The following is a 15234-nucleotide window of genomic DNA, read 5'->3' as shown; positions in this document are numbered from 1 at the left end:
TAACACATTGTTGGTTGGTTTGAGGGTAGGTGACTTAAAAAATATGACACACAGTGTCTTGCTTTACTGGGTGACCCTGGGGGTTAGTCAGTGGTGTCTAGGGCAGATTGTATACAGTTGAAATTGGAGACAGACCCTTTTTTACACTTTTAGAGCCCCACATTCCTGATGAGAGTGACCTGGACTGCAGGACATCTAATTGTTTATGAGGCCTTGGACAAAGGCAAAACTCAGCAGGAGCCAAAAGGAATCTTTTCCACATGTTTTTTAAAAAAAGACTATTTATAGGCTTATGTCTACATATATATTTTTGCTACTGGTCTTAGAACTTTAAAGTCTTTAAAAATTTATATTCAGAGTGTTTTTCTGTTCATTTTTCATTTTATTAAGAAGAAACTATAAATAAAACTTAACAATGTCATCGTTTTTCATTAGCTCTAATGGCTTTGTGACAGGATGAAAGCTCACGCAGCGTAATGTTTGATTTTTTTTCTTCCTCAGATGCTGTTGGGCTAGATCATTTAGAAATATTACAAAATCTTCTGTGCTGAAGGAGAAAGCTTTTGACTCCAAATTAAAAAAAAAACAACAACAAAACAAGACATGTGCATTACATCAAATGAAACCTTTGTAACTTTTGGAAGCTTTTCTACATCACATAAATTCCTTTGTCTTCACGTTGTTGTTTCTCTTCTATTCACAATCTCTGCCCCCAGCTGCAGTGTAGCCTCCAGAATAATGATAGAACTCTAAGAGCCCGTGTTCTTATTTCCTTATACTTCAAATTTACCTTGAATTAAAATCTGCATTTCTTAGGTTATTATTCTGGAGCCAATTGTACAGTTATTTTAATAGGAACATTTTAGGCCTGTATGGGTCCAACCACATTGTTTACAAGGAAGAAAGTGGGGCCAGGAGAGAGATTAACAAATACACTCATGGTCATAGGAGTAGGTAGTGGCAGAGCAAAGACAAGAGCCCAGACAAGGTCCACTTGCTAAAATTTCCTAGCTGAATTTTTTCCCTTTTGTAATTTTTCAGGGATGAAATCATCCAGAAACTTGAGTGGAAAGAAATAACAAGAGTCCAAATTCTTATTTTTAAAATTAAGTTGTTAGGATTTAAATTATTTCCGATTCTGTAGACATTTAAAATTGAGTCCCTGGATTCAGGAAAATAATAACAAGGTACTTTGAAAATGTACTGAATTTCACATCAATGTTACTAGAGACAGATTTTCTCAGGAATTGACACCAAGTCAAGTTCGCGGTGGTAGGTGATGTCGAAATACTAGACCCTTGGCATCTAAGTTCAAAGCGAGACGGGATTTCTGTGTCAGCTAGCGGGCTCCTCAGCATTGGTCTCCCAGGCTTGTCAGATGGGAGGGGCCTGGGCTGTTTGGCAGATGCCATGCACCTGGCTGCCATCTTTGCCTCACAAACTCTTGGGGACTTTTTGCGTTTGTGCAGTGGATCATTTTAGAAAATAACCTGTAATTCTGTGCCTTTGCCTGTGTCTGCTGTTTTATTAATGTTTTTTTTCTTAAGACAGCTGCCTGCATTTGCTTAAGGGCAGATTGGGAAGGAGCTGAGTAACTGTACAAGGGCTCAGAAGCACTCATTAGGGTGGTCATCACTTCCAGCCGTTTACTTAACATTTAAGGAAACCCCTACCTTTTCCCTTTCTAGAAGACATCATGGACACTAACCGAATATATGTACAAATCCAGTGCCTGTCCCCCTGGGAAAGCCATCGTATTTGCCAGTCCCGGCTCCAATCCCAGGTCAACACCACCATGATCTTTGTTATATCCGGTTATCTCTGTTTTTTTTTTTTTTTTTAACTTTTTAACTTTCTGAAAAATTAATTATGAGAGTTGTGCTTTCTAAGGTTTGCCATTAAGGATAATTCGGTGATTTCATTTGGAACGTAAGACCTGAAATGGGGGCAGATCTCTCTACAAAACAAGAAGTATCAAGTGAGTATAGACGCTAATACTGTACTTACTGCCCATATGTGGGTAGTTGCCAAAAGTATCATAATCACTTTCTGGAACACTGTGTTCTGACTCTAGTTTGTACATCTGTTGTATCTTTCTAGCCAAAAGGAAGTGGAGAGTTGTGAAAATATCAGGCGAGTTTGGGGCCAGTTGGATAGTTATTTCAAGTCACAAGTTTACTTTCACCTGATTAACCTACTCCCTTAATGGTATACGGTTGCTCCTAGAAATATTTTAAATGTAAACATTTACTGAGAACCTCAGTGTATGTGCTCACATTGTTACTGAGTGCAAGGTGGGATAGGTAGCAAATGCCAGTAGAGCTTGGCTGGCCCCCATGAGAGCTGGGGTCAGATGGAGGTGAAGTCTGGGTGATCGGGGCTGGGGCCGCCATCAGGCCATTGCGTGGGCTGGTATCAAACATGGTTGATTACACACAGGTAAGAACTAAAGACCTAGATGTGAGTGAACAGGGACTCCCCGTGGGAAAATGTAGTTCCAAAGACCGTCTCCGGTAGGGGCCTGAGTCAGTTGAGCAGACATCAGGTAAGGCATGATCCAGACTGAAACTGTGAGAACGGGCTGCATTCGTCATGGCCCATTCAAACAGAAGGCTTTTAATACCAGGACTTAGTTACAAAAGTCTTTGGAGGATCTGGCAGCCAAGTAGGGGATGATGAGGTCACCCAGAGATTAGCAATAGCAGGAAATCACTATCATCCCTGAGGCTGGTGGAACAAAGAGAAGGGGATTGTTTTTATCAGAGACCAAGAGCTGGGTCTCCATGCAGGCTCCTAGAAGCAGCCGGGACCATGGAGGGAGGCCTATCTGGTGGGAGCTGGAGCTGTGGAGAAGACAAAGCCACTGCTGGAGATACCGTCCAAAGCAGAGAGAGGAAAGGGAAGAAACACTCTGGCTTCTTCCTCTCTCCCATCCTCCAATCTTCTATTTAAACCTTGCTCGAGCCAGTTGGCAAGTGAGTATGGAAAAGATAGTTTGCAAGGGAAGGGCAGGGAATGGATCAAATTACAAACAGGCACATGACCAGCTTGTGGACAAGAGCCTGGGGCAGGGTTGGAGGGAGACTCACTGCTGGCAAGTTTTGAGCTGACAAGAGGCTGCAAGCCTAATAGATGCTAATAGCGCAGCAGAACATGCCTTCTGTGAAGGCTCAGAGGGCCCAGAGTGTCAGACTCATCTGATTTTCCCATGCTTGAGCCCAAGAGTCTTTCTTGTGTGAGGTGACCGTGCTCCCTCTCTGGCCCATTGCAAGCTCAGCCAGACTTGGGGGAGGTGGCGCCTTTTCAGGATGCGGGCTTTCTTTGTTGGATTCTTGTGGCCATGTGAAGGCTCAGCAGCTGGCCTTTGACCAGGGATCCCAAAACGTCTCTTTAAGTGGCCGGAGCTCTTGGGATGAGTGATGAGGAGTCATGGCCACGAGTACTAAAAGAAAGAAAAGTTCTGTATGCAAAGATCCTTTTAGGCCTGTTCCAGGTGGCCTCAGAGGCACCACTTTACTGAGGTAGTCTTATAAATTCTCAGCCATGACTTTGGGCATCTTCTGGTCTCTGTCCCCCTTCCATTTAATCATTCTTATTATCATCATCACCATCTCCAGTGTCTTCATCCCAGACATGGAGCTCACTGTAGGTAGGACATCATGTTACCTGCATTGCAGAGAAGGGATGAGTTCAGCTACTTGTAACTATGGTGAATTATCCCTTATTGAACAATGAACATACACCCGGCACTGTGCAAAGTGCTTTATGAACAGTTGCATGGTGGTGCTCAAACTTCAGTGTGACACCAACAGGGCTTGTTTAAGATGCAGGGTAGTTTCCCTTCCTTACAGCTACCCATCCGTTTCTGATACGGTGGGTCCACTCTGGTCCCCAAGGATTCGCATTTCTAACTAGTTTCCAGATGACGCTGATGCTGCTCATCCTGGGACGCACTTTGAGAACCACTGCATTGTGCCTTGGCTCTTCACAAAGTTATGGGCAGGTCTTGTATTCTCCATCCTACAGCCGAGGAACCGGCGCTAAAGAAGTCACGTCATTAGTTCAAGGCTACATGGCTGGGAGGCAGTAGAGGGAGGTCATCATTTGGGTCAGCTCTTGGTGGCCCTCCTAGGCCTCTCAGAGCTGGCATGGCCCATCATTAGGGCTTTCCCTGAGGCTGGTGGAACAAAGAGAGGGGGTTTGCTTTCGGGCTTTGGGGCAGCAAGCCTGAATGGCTGCCACCCAGTGGTCCAGGCCATTGATCACCTGTGAAATTTGTCATTTGGTCTTAACAGCCCTAGTGGATTTCTTTCTTAAATGTTATTCTGTGGTGAAAGTGAATTGGTGGGTTACATTTTTTAAAAAAATTGGGTCCAGTTTGGGTTGGTTAGTAGATTTTACCTTTTGGTACAAAATGCTAGCTGAAGCGGGCTGGGTTGTCTGAGGCAGCGAGACCTGGAAGCCCCACTCGGTAGCCTTCAGGGAGGGATCCCCCACATGACCAGCTGCCCTCTCTGCTGGGAGAGAACCTGCACTCACCATCTGCAGTGTGGGGGATTAGCCATGAGGCTAAGACCTCTTTCCCTTACCTCAGGATGTGGCCTGTTGCCCTATTTTTTTTCACAATAAACCGAGGATCTTTTTAATAAACTCAGTCTCCCGTACTGATGAATCCTGTGGTCATCCCCAGGGACTTGCACGGGGCGGTTAGCTCAGACGCTTCACCAGCAAACTCTACTTAACTTCTCGAGTCACCATTGAGCAAAGCAGGCCACAGGAAGGCCCAGGGCTTGAAGGACAAAAAGGGTGAGATAGGGAGCATAACACACCATCTCCTTTCCTACTGGATTTGAATAACATATTAATTATTAATTCAGAGTGTCTTTATTGTTCCATCTGCAAACTGCAAATGTGAATTCCAGCCATGTATTTTTAAACAGTTCTATTATGATCAAACAAATTTGAATATCTCTTGCAGTTTATTGCAAGTGGGCTTTGCTTATAAGGAAACAGCTGTTGTTTTATATATGGTTTCTATTTTTTTCATTTTGGTAAACTGTAGCCACATTCTGAGTTAGGAGAAATGCGAGCTGTTTACTATTTAATAGTTCTATATGTCATCCTTGCAGTTGCTTCCATCATGTTTCCTTTGCAGAAATAGTGAGTTAAGGACCATAGTAGAGAAATCTATGCCCTGGGACCTGGACTAGACTAGAGGAATTGATGAATTTATAACAATATAGATAACTAATCTGGGTAATAAAGATTTAAAAACAGCTTCAGTTGGCTATAAATGCAATTAATGCTGCCTCCTGGAAAGAAAGGTTGTAAAATTATATTTTCTGTTACTTTAGAAATTGATTCCAAAAGTATTCCTGTATTAATTGCCCATCAACATTAAGCCATCGATTAGAAAATAACTGCTTGTGACCTTTTTTTTTGAAACATAGTTTTATTCAGATTCTAGTAAATTTGTACCTGCAGTTTTCTGGTTGTCTCTCAAATGTAGCATTGTGTTTTGTCTAATGGGTTTAATACATAGAAAATTCTCACCGTCTTTCTTGTAGAATTTTTAAGTAGAAGCCAGAGTCTTCTGTGGTCCTGTGTATCAGTTATTTATTGCTGCATAGTAAACCTTCCCCAAAACATAGTGGCTCAAAATAGCAACAGTCATTTATTGAGTCCGAGATAGGCACTTTGGGCCGAGCTTGGCATGGAAAGCATGCGCATCATGCAAGTTAGCTGGGGCCATTCAAGGGCAGGGGGCAGTTGGGGAATGTGGGGTGGAGTGGGGAGGGCCACAGGTCCTCTTCCAAGATGGCACTGACCTGGCTGGCGAGTTGGTGCTGGCTGTTGACCGGGAGCTGAGCTGGGGCGGAGGACCTGGAGTCCCTCTTCATGTAACCATGGTAGAACCGCAGTAGCTGGGTTCTAAAAACCATCATCCCAAGAGAACCAGGTTAGAAAGCTACGACGTCGTCTTTACGACAGCCTTGGAAGGCTCATGGCCGTACTTCTGCTATGCGCTACTGGTCAGGCCAGGTTGAAGGGCAGGGGCCTCTAGGCTCTGCTTGTTGGATGGGTAGAGTGCCAGAGGTTTGACAGTGTGTTTCAGAACTGTCACACTCCGTTAGGAGCCTCAGATCCACATTTAACTGTGACTTGTCAATGAATGATCTTAAGTACTTACTGATAGGGTGAGGACGCACCACTACCCATAATTACGTGGCCTGATTGGAATCCATCCGGGCCCATTAGGTCCGAGCTGAACAGTGCTCTCAGGCTTGCACTGTGGTGGACCCAGGTTTTGTTGGAGTGGTGGGGATGGAAATCAGAGTGCGGTGCCACTGGAACAATTGTGCGGGGGGTGGGGTGGTGGTGGTGGAGTGGAGTCAGCAGGTATGGATGGTGCTTTCAAAAATGCTCAGCTGAGACAAAAAGAAGAAGAGAAAGGGGCAGTAACATGAAGGTGATAGCGGGCCAAGAGAGCTTTTCTTTTCTATTTTTCTTTTTTCAAGGACGGGAGAATTTATAAGGTGAAGGGAAGGAGCCAATACAAAGTATAAGGTGATATTGTTCCCATTCACCTATGTGACTTAATTTCTCTTCCAGATTTTCTTAAGAGATCCTGGCACACTGCCATATAAGAGACACTTGATAAACATTTCCTATAGAACAAAGAAATTTCACCTGTAGAAAAACATTGTTTATGGGATTGTTCACTATATGTGGTGGCCTCTTTCCTTCCCCTTCAGGGTGTGGCCTTTTGCCTGCCATTTTGTTTCACGATAGACCATGGAGATTTGAAATAAAAGTCAGTCTCCCACATTGCTGGGTGCTGTGGCCATCCCAGTGACTGCCACTAGAATTCATGACTATGTCTTTTCCTCACCCCCACCTCAAAGACCTCACTAATAAACTCGACCTATTTTCCTGAATCACCCATCAAAGCAAAAGAGACCATAGGAAGACCTAGGCCTCAAGAAGCCCCCACTGAGGGCACCAGGAACTAAATACAGACCTAGTCACAAAGTCCTTTTCTCTCAGGGCATCACCTGGGCATCTATAATATGGGATATGAACATCTACTTCAGAGGGATGTCATGAGTAAGGTCTTAAGATTGATCACGTTTGTAAAAGTACTTCCTAAACTGTAAAAATTAACTGCAGAGCACTATACAAATGTAAGAAACTGATTATATGTAGTCCAGTAGGCCAGTATGGGTGTTTATATTTTATTAGAAACCTGATTTTTTTTCTCTAAGGATTGTATAGTATCTGCTTCAGTCACTTTCCCATTTTTTTGACTTATGTAAGAAATTGGCCTGGAAGTGTCAGCAATTGAAAAATTGCAATGATTTTTTGCTTCATGATCTACAGTTGTAATAGACACAGTAATAACAGTACTCTCTGTCTGTAGTCTTTTTCTTTCTTTCTAAGGAGTACAAACCACTGACTACTGTAAATAATGGGAGAGTGGCATTTTGCCTCTGGACCTGCATGTCTTTAGAGACTCTTGTTTTCTCTGACACATGAGAAATGGTTGAAGACATTGCAGGAATTATTTATATTAGTGTGCTAATGATCCAAGGCATACAACATGGAGAGAATAGTACAATTCAATTTATAATTCATGCTAATTAACAGCTCTATGAAAAGAATTTCAGCCTTGACTTCATTTTTAATAATTGGTGCATCCGTACAGCCCTGTACGTTTGATTATTTTTGGTGACGGGTGCATATGTACCATTTCCTTAGGACGGCTTCTCTTTCAGAGCAACTACTCTCTTTTCTAAACTAAAATTTCTAATGAGGACAGGGAATGAGACACGAGTGTGTTTATTTCCCGAGTTTTTCTGCTCAGAAGAAGCGTGTGGGTTTTAATGGATGCGTGAGTGTTTTGCTGAGCAGTTTGTCATTTGGGATGCCAACTGGAGAAAAACTCATTGGTGGTTTTGAAGCCTCACTGATGTCTACTTCATTCTGGTGGAGCAAAAGTCACAGGTATGACACTGTGCACATTTTTGTACTTCTTAATGGAAACAGAGGCCCCGAGACCATGAATATATCCAAACCACAATAATAAACAGCATTTAAGTAACTGAGATGGCATTTGAATGACCTGTTTTTGGTGTTTGCATTTCTTAGGGTGTGTGCGTCTGTGCTCTATTTGATTTTGTCCCTAGGGGAAATTTCTGTGCCACATGTGAGAGGTAGACATACGTGACCAAGCTGGACTTGGAGTCAGAGAAGACGGTGATGTGACAGGCCACAGGCCCTGTCTCCAGTCCCGCAACCACAATGACTCCATTCCCTGTTATGTCCCCGGGGGAGGGTGCTGGTCGATGCCGTCTCTCTCTAGGGTTGCTGCCTTTCCCAGGGCTCTTGCCCTGGCCAGCTGCCTTCTTCTGTCCCAACGAGGGGTGAGGGAGAGCTGTTGAGAAACTCATCTGTGGGAGGAGCCTGAGTCTTATGTGGCCCATATTTCCACATTTAGGAAATTCCAGAGAGCACGTTTGTTTTGTTTTTTGCCATCATTTCTCGTTTTGGGGACTCCCCTTCTGTGTGTAGCCTAGGTGGGGGGCAGGCATCGGCCCTGGCTGGGCACAGGCACCCCTCCTTGACCAGCCAGCTGGCTGCTCTCCCTGGAGCTTTGACTCTTGAGCGAAGAGTGGGAAGAGGAAAGATGGTTAGAGCTGTGTGTGGCAGAGGCTCAGCACTCCTGTGGGCTGCCTCCACCCTCCTGAGTGCGTGTCCTGTGGGTCAAGTGAGACTAAGCTTTTGCTAGTTTTCTAACTCCTTCCTAAGCTGGGTGGTGTCTGTTTCATCCCTCTTACCCAGAGGCTTCCCTGACATGGAGACCCCCTGAGTAGCCCCCGTGCTGCCATTTGTTTCACACTTTCTTTTTGTCCCTCTAGTTTTGGTCCCCTCCATCCCTGGGTGGAGTGTGAGATGGAGCACCAATGTTTCCCATCCGCCATTCGCCAAGGTTGGTTTTCCAGAGGAAAGGAGCTGGTCTGCTTGCCTTTGTTGTGGATGGTAAAGGTAGTCATCACTGTGCTGTCTACCTTTGTGGGACACTTCACAGTTCACTGAAGCATGTAGATGCCTGATTATTTTGATGTCTGAATGTAGGTAGATACTGCTGTCCAAGTTGTATGGGTGATCAGATGGCCTCAGTGAAGTTAAGTGATTTGCCCAAGGCTGGTCGTATGGCTGTTAACTAGCAGAGATAGAACTTTAACCCAGGCCTCCTGACTCCCAAGCCTCCTGCTCCTAGCCGTTCTGATACACCAGTTAGTCTGGTGACGAAACAGCCTCCCCTGAAATACCATGCCGACCAGATTCAGAAGATCTCAGCAACTAAGAGCTGCAGATGAGGAACATTTGAGCAAGAACAGTTCCCAGTGGGCGTGGGTGCCGTGAGCAGTCCTTTTTGGAGCTCCTCTTGACATGTGGCTCATGCTCAGTCCCAGAATGGGAAAGATCAAGGGCTACTAGACTGAACACCCACTGTTTTACTTCTCCATCTGAGACCACAGCAGGCCCTGCGATGGGGATGGCCAAGGACCAGGATCCCTGGGAGGGTCCTGCGCTCCGGTTTGAATGCATCAGCAGCTCGCTCACGTTACAGCATGACAGGTCAGCTCCCAGGACGGGGTAGGTTACTTTGAATAACACGAATTTAAGAACTAGTTAATATGAATTAGGATCATCCCCAAATAGCTTTTCTTTTTTCCTTTTTTCCCTCAAGTCCTATGTGCTTACTCCTGAGAGATTAGAAAACACAAAAAGAAGTAAAAAAAAATTGAAAATACAGACAAAAAGAAGACGTAAGGAAAAAACTCTCACTTCCTTGCCACCCACAAATAACCATCTTAACATATATTTTTCCAACCTTCTTTCTGTTAAACTTTTATCACCATGTGTTAGGTATTCCGTTTTTAGCATATTTGTATACCTGATCTCATTAGGTCTTCCCAACACGCAAGGTATTATAACCCCCGTTTTACGAAAAGGGAACTGAAGCTCTAAGGGGTCTGCCTCATTTGAGAGGATGTGCTCTTTACTGTACCCCTAAATGCACATGTTATACACACATAGTTATTTAGCGAATACGTACCAAGGGCCTCCTCCAAATGGGTTGGTGCCGCAGCGAGGCCGAGTGTGTGGAATGTGTCAGAGCTTTGCTGCCGCAGGGAGCGTGGATGCAAGGACAGATTCGGGTTTTGTGGGGCCCCACACTTATGCCACTTGGGTTTCTCTTTAAGAAAAAGAATATACAATTTTGAATACAGGATTCGATACAAAAGTGAGTATTTACTTAGAAGGAGAAGAGGATAGAGAGTCAGTTCCTTTCTTCCTCCGGAGCTCTCTTGAGGCAGTTGATCTGAAAAGCATACATGAAAGGCTTCCTCATTGGAACCTGGTGTTTCCTGCTGCCCAGAACACTCCACCCTCCAGGGCCCTGCTGCTTTCGCTTCCTTGGCTTCTCAGGCCAAGTTGGAGACCGTGTACAAGGGAAGACTCCGGATCCAGGGGTGTGGGGAGGGGAGGAGTCACCTTTCTGAGCTGAGAGCTGGTGTGGGCCTGGAGTCATCCCAGCAAGAATTCCTGTCCCACTCTAGGAGAAAAAAAAAAAAAAAAAAAAAAAAAAAAAAAAAATATATATATATATATATATATATACACACACACACACAAATATTTGCTGGCATTCTCATAATTTTATGGTTTCATGTTTTGTCTTTGTTAGATCTACAGTTTAATTTGGTGAATGTTTTGGAGTAGGGATCTAGTAATTTTTTTTCCCAAATTTTAACCAGTGACTTCAATATTACTTGTTAATTAATTTACCTTTTCCCCTTGATTTGAAATGCCACCTTTATGATCTATTAAGTTATTTATTCTTGGATCTGTGTCTGGATTTTCTATTCTGTTGCATTGATAGGCCCCTTTATTGCTGGGCCATTACTCACTTGATCATTAGAATTTAAACTATATTTTCATATTTGAGAGGGTGGGGTCTTACCCTGTCCCCTCAATAGCTTTTGTTTTAAAACAACTTCTTTACTCATCTAGTTATTTTTCTAGATGATGGTTAAAACCATTTTGCTAAGTTCCAGAAAAAAAAAAATTGTTGGGATTTGATTGGGTTAGTATAAATTTTAGGTTAATTTCTAAAGACTTGAAATCTATATACTATTAAATTATATTTTCCAGAAATGTGGTATATCTATTTATTCTATTTTCCCTTTATGTTATTAGTGCCCCCCCCCTTTTTGTCTTTTTGGCAAATTTTGAATGCTCAGTCTAGGTAGTTAATTTTTGTTATGAAAGGGATCTTATGTCCCTCTTCTATAACTTTTCTAACTGGCTGTTGTTGGTATGTAGAAAGGCTTTTCAGAAAGGAACATGACCCCTTACCAAACTTAGTAATTCTAATAATTGTTGAATTGTCAGGCCTTTTGATCTTGTTTTCACTTTTTGAAAACTGTATTTGGAGTGGCGTCTGATGCATCAAAAGCTGTAATGACTGGCCCTCGGCTGTGGGCGGTATCCAGGGCATGGTGACCTGATCAGGCAGGATTACTGATTTTGATAACTGTGACTGAACAAATTTGGGTCAAGGTTAGGACGCACAGAACTTGTAGAATTTATTATAAATCATCGAGAGTCTGACAACGTGTAAATCACACAGCACAGATCAAATCGCTTATCCTGATTGGACATTTAACTTGACCATGGTCCTGCGATAGTTCACAGCTGCGTATCTCTTGCCTGTCTGTGCTGCTGATGTTGGCAAATCAGGTTCCCCAGGGTTATTCAAAGGGATGCTGTGTTCAGGGTGAACGTGTTTTACCTGCTCTTCACTGTATAAAGGACACCAAACTGAACTACCCGTAGATAAACACAGCTAATAGGGATTTCCTAAATGTTTGGGCATTTACTGATGGTGATCTGCTGTTGGATTTGTGGGGGCCCTTGGCTGTAGTACCCTGCTTCTGAATGCAGAACGGGACTGTGTTATCCTTTATCTGTGCTTACTGGAAAGACTGCTTAGAACAAGACCTCAAGTGTGGGCAGACAGACTGATTCCAAAATTAGCAGGCTTGCTCAGGCTGTGTTGTGGAGTGGCTCAGGAGGTGAGTAACCTGAGACCGTATCTACAACTTACCCGTGGTTTAGACCGATTTTACTTGAATGTTGTTTCACACTGAAGCAACATCATTTCTGGGCTTATACCCTAGTGTGAGTTAGTGAGTATTCTACTTTGGAAGAGCCAGAAGGGGAAAGACCACAAGTCCCAGGGGTGTGGTGATGACAGGGGTCATCTTTGTGATCTCGTGTATGTGGGTGTGTGACAGAGGGAAGTACCCCCAGTGGGACTAAAATTTAGGAACCCAGTTTGGGGAGTGCTGGGAATCATTTTATTTCTAATTAAGAAGAGCCCCTAGGAAGGGAAATAAGTTAGCTTGCCAACTCATTTGCAGACATTCTGATTAGACCTTCATGGCACATTGTCTGGTGGCTGGACGTAGGGATAGGAGGGACAGCCCGCCCCTAACATTTGTCGGGCCTGGGACAGGAGTATAAATGGAGGCTTAGGTACCGTGTGTCTAAATAAATATTTCAAAGTTACATGTCAGCCTATCTATAAATCAGGTTCTAACCCACTCTCTTGATAAGTAGACCTTCGTAACAACCTGGACAGCCAGATTCAAATGCAGAATTCTCACAGTCCTCAAGTTTCTTGTTCAAAATCTCCCTGTGGCACATATAGACACCCCTGGCCTCAGGCGCCCCCAAGTCTGTCTGTACCTCCTGTGAACAGCCTCCCTTGTGCAAGCTGTGGAGTGGTACTCCCTTGACAGAATGGACCCAGGCAGGTATGGAAGCAGGTCCCAGGACCTGTGATGGCATCCTAGGGGCTCTGTGAGCTCCTTCCCCCATGGAGGTGGCATGGCTGGAAGAGGTGTGAGTAGGGTCCTGTAAGCATGGTGCCCAGGATATGGGCCCAGCCTCGCACCCAACCTGAGGTTCACAGGGCAGGGGGTGGATGTGGGAAGAGTGGATGGAGCAGCGGGTGGGAGCTTAGAACCCCAGAATAGGTGAGGTGCTCTAAGGGGTGAGATCAGATGCCCCAAGCACGAGGGCCCTGGGATGGGCCAAACTGTGATTGTAGAAATGCTCTTTTATTATTTCTGGATTATGGGCAGCATGTGTTGAGATTCACAACTCATGTGATACAGACCCAGTGGACATGTCCTGCCCCTTTCTCAGACCTCTCTCCTCCCCTGTCCCCTAGTCCCCAGGTCCTCCTCACAATGTGGGCTTCAGTGTTGGTGGTGACAAGGGTCTGCTGTGATGGAAGGAGCCAGAAGTGGGGCTGGGGAGAGGTGGAGGGCAGACGGCTTCACTCCCGCTTTTGTCTCCCCTCACTGTTCTTACAGATCTGCTCCTCTGGTCCTCATGCCCTTGCCTCAGCCTCCCACACTCACCCAACACCTGTCTCTCCACTTCCTTTCCATTCTCATTTTCTGTTCCATTTTTGCCTGAGAATCTTCTTCTTCCCCATTCTTGGTGGCGGTGGCTTGGCCGGGGCCCTGGGGGCTTGACGGGGAGCTGAGGGGTACTTCCCTTGCATCCCAGCAAGCTGAGGTGTTATTATAGTAGTACTATATTCAGGTACTTTACAATTTAATAGGCTTTTGTGGGTCGACATGGAAACCTAACAGCCACTAATAACATTATTTCTATGGAGAAGTACGTTCCCAGTTTCAAATAACTGATTTACAAGTGAACTTTCAGAACAAAACCTGTTTGTCATAGTGGCTGTTATTTTTAGAATTTTGGATCTGAAAAGTGCTCTTTGTACATCAGTAAATGAATTGAAGCAAATGTAACCTGATGTGTGGGGCCCCTTGTGGCTCTGAAGGCCTATTTTTACAGGTGAGAAAACTGCGATCAGAGAATGTGAAGTGCTGTGTGTAAAGCCAAACCCAAAGCCTTGTCCGGAACCAGGCCTCTGGTCCCAACTTGCTGCCCCCTTTTATTACTATCAGGACATATGAGGGCCATTTTGATTAGCAAAGGATATGAGCACCTGCATCTCTTTGGGGACAGATAGTTCACGAGGTGTTTCGGGGACACGGCAGCCTGGAACCATGGTAGATGCTGCCGGACTCCACCTGTCCGCACAGGAGCCTTTGGAAAAGACAGAGGGCTACTTGTTAGATTTCATGCACGTGACCACGTCCAATGAGAGGATATTTGAAGAGAAGCAGCGAGAATCACAGCTTTTTAGTGCTTAAAGGCCGCTACAGGGGTCATTTGATCAACATTCTCAAAGTGTCTCTCTCTGTCCATACTTTAAAATGAGACTGATCTGCATGTGGAATTAAATTGTTGGAATTTTTTTTAACACGGCTTGAACATTTTTATAACATAGCTGTAATAGCTACTTTAAAGCCTTACCGTGATAATTCTAACGTCCAGGTCATGGCTTTGTTGCCGTCTTGAACTTCCTTAACTTTAAGTGTTCCAGTACAGAAAATAAGAGCTCCTGTTTCACAGAACTTTGAAATTGTTTTCTCTGGTGTCAATTGCACAATATCTGTGAAGCTGTTTCCTCACCTATAAAATCAGGATCATGATGCATCAGGATGACACGACAAGAAACACACAAAGCCCCTGGCACTGCGCCTACCTCACTGATGGTGTGGTTTCTGTCCTTCTTGTCATTGTTGTCACTGTCACCAGGGATTCCCTGTCACTGCTGGGAGGCTCTTCTATCCACTCCTGAACAGGTTTCTCGGTGCTTTCTGGCACCTCCTCCTCAGTTTGAAGAGATTGCCTATTCAGAAAAACCTGTTGCATATTCCGAAGAGCCCTCCTTCATGGGTCAAGAGCCACAGAATTGCTTTGTTTCTTTTTACGTGTTTAAGATTTTTGGTTTGTTACGTTCCAGGAACTACTTTTGATTCCTCTTGGCTGCCTCTAAGTTCTTTCAGTTATGGCTTTTCTCTTGACCTTTCTCTGTGCCCTATTTGTCTTGGACCTTCTTTTCTTAATAAGCTGGGGACATAGGGATATCCCTTAAGCCTATTTACCTTCTCAGTTAGGTGCTTGATTTGCATTTATGTCAAACATCATCAGTAACTGCTCAGCTATGAGGATAAAATGAGACCAGTCTTTCTAAAGTTGAGCCATCCTTTTTTGTGGCTTTTCCTG

The 15234-nt window shown here is 44.3% G+C and overlaps 1 protein-coding gene and 1 long non-coding RNA gene across 4 annotated transcripts in view; one reads left to right on the top strand and one right to left on the bottom strand.

Annotated features, from left to right (window-relative positions):
* CSGALNACT1 (chondroitin sulfate N-acetylgalactosaminyltransferase 1) overlaps positions 1-15234 on the top strand; it is a 343648-nt gene that overhangs the window by 55072 nt on the left and 273342 nt on the right. The window contains exon 1 of one of the 3 annotated variants that reach the window (XM_045879958.3): positions 2244-2975. The exons of the other annotated variants lie outside the window; for them this stretch is intronic. The gene's annotated coding sequence lies outside the window, so the exon portion shown is untranslated. Of the gene's footprint in view, positions 1-2243; positions 2976-15234 lie in introns of those variants that run through there. 3 annotated transcript variants of the gene reach the window in all.
* On the bottom strand, positions 14107-14836 carry LOC135363689 (uncharacterized). The gene is made up of 3 exons (XR_010409671.1): positions 14711-14836; positions 14479-14637; positions 14107-14208 (listed from the first exon to the last, which is right to left on the bottom strand). It is a non-coding gene; the product is annotated as an uncharacterized LOC135363689 (long non-coding RNA).

Source organism: Mirounga angustirostris, unplaced genomic scaffold (genome assembly GCF_029215605.1).
Source record: "Mirounga angustirostris isolate CCGP_5_RB_7025 unplaced genomic scaffold, mMirAng1.0.hap1 SCAF_2, whole genome shotgun sequence".
NCBI classification, from domain to species: domain Eukaryota; kingdom Metazoa; phylum Chordata; class Mammalia; order Carnivora; family Phocidae; genus Mirounga; species Mirounga angustirostris.
This window is presented reverse-complemented; position numbering and strand designations above follow the sequence as displayed.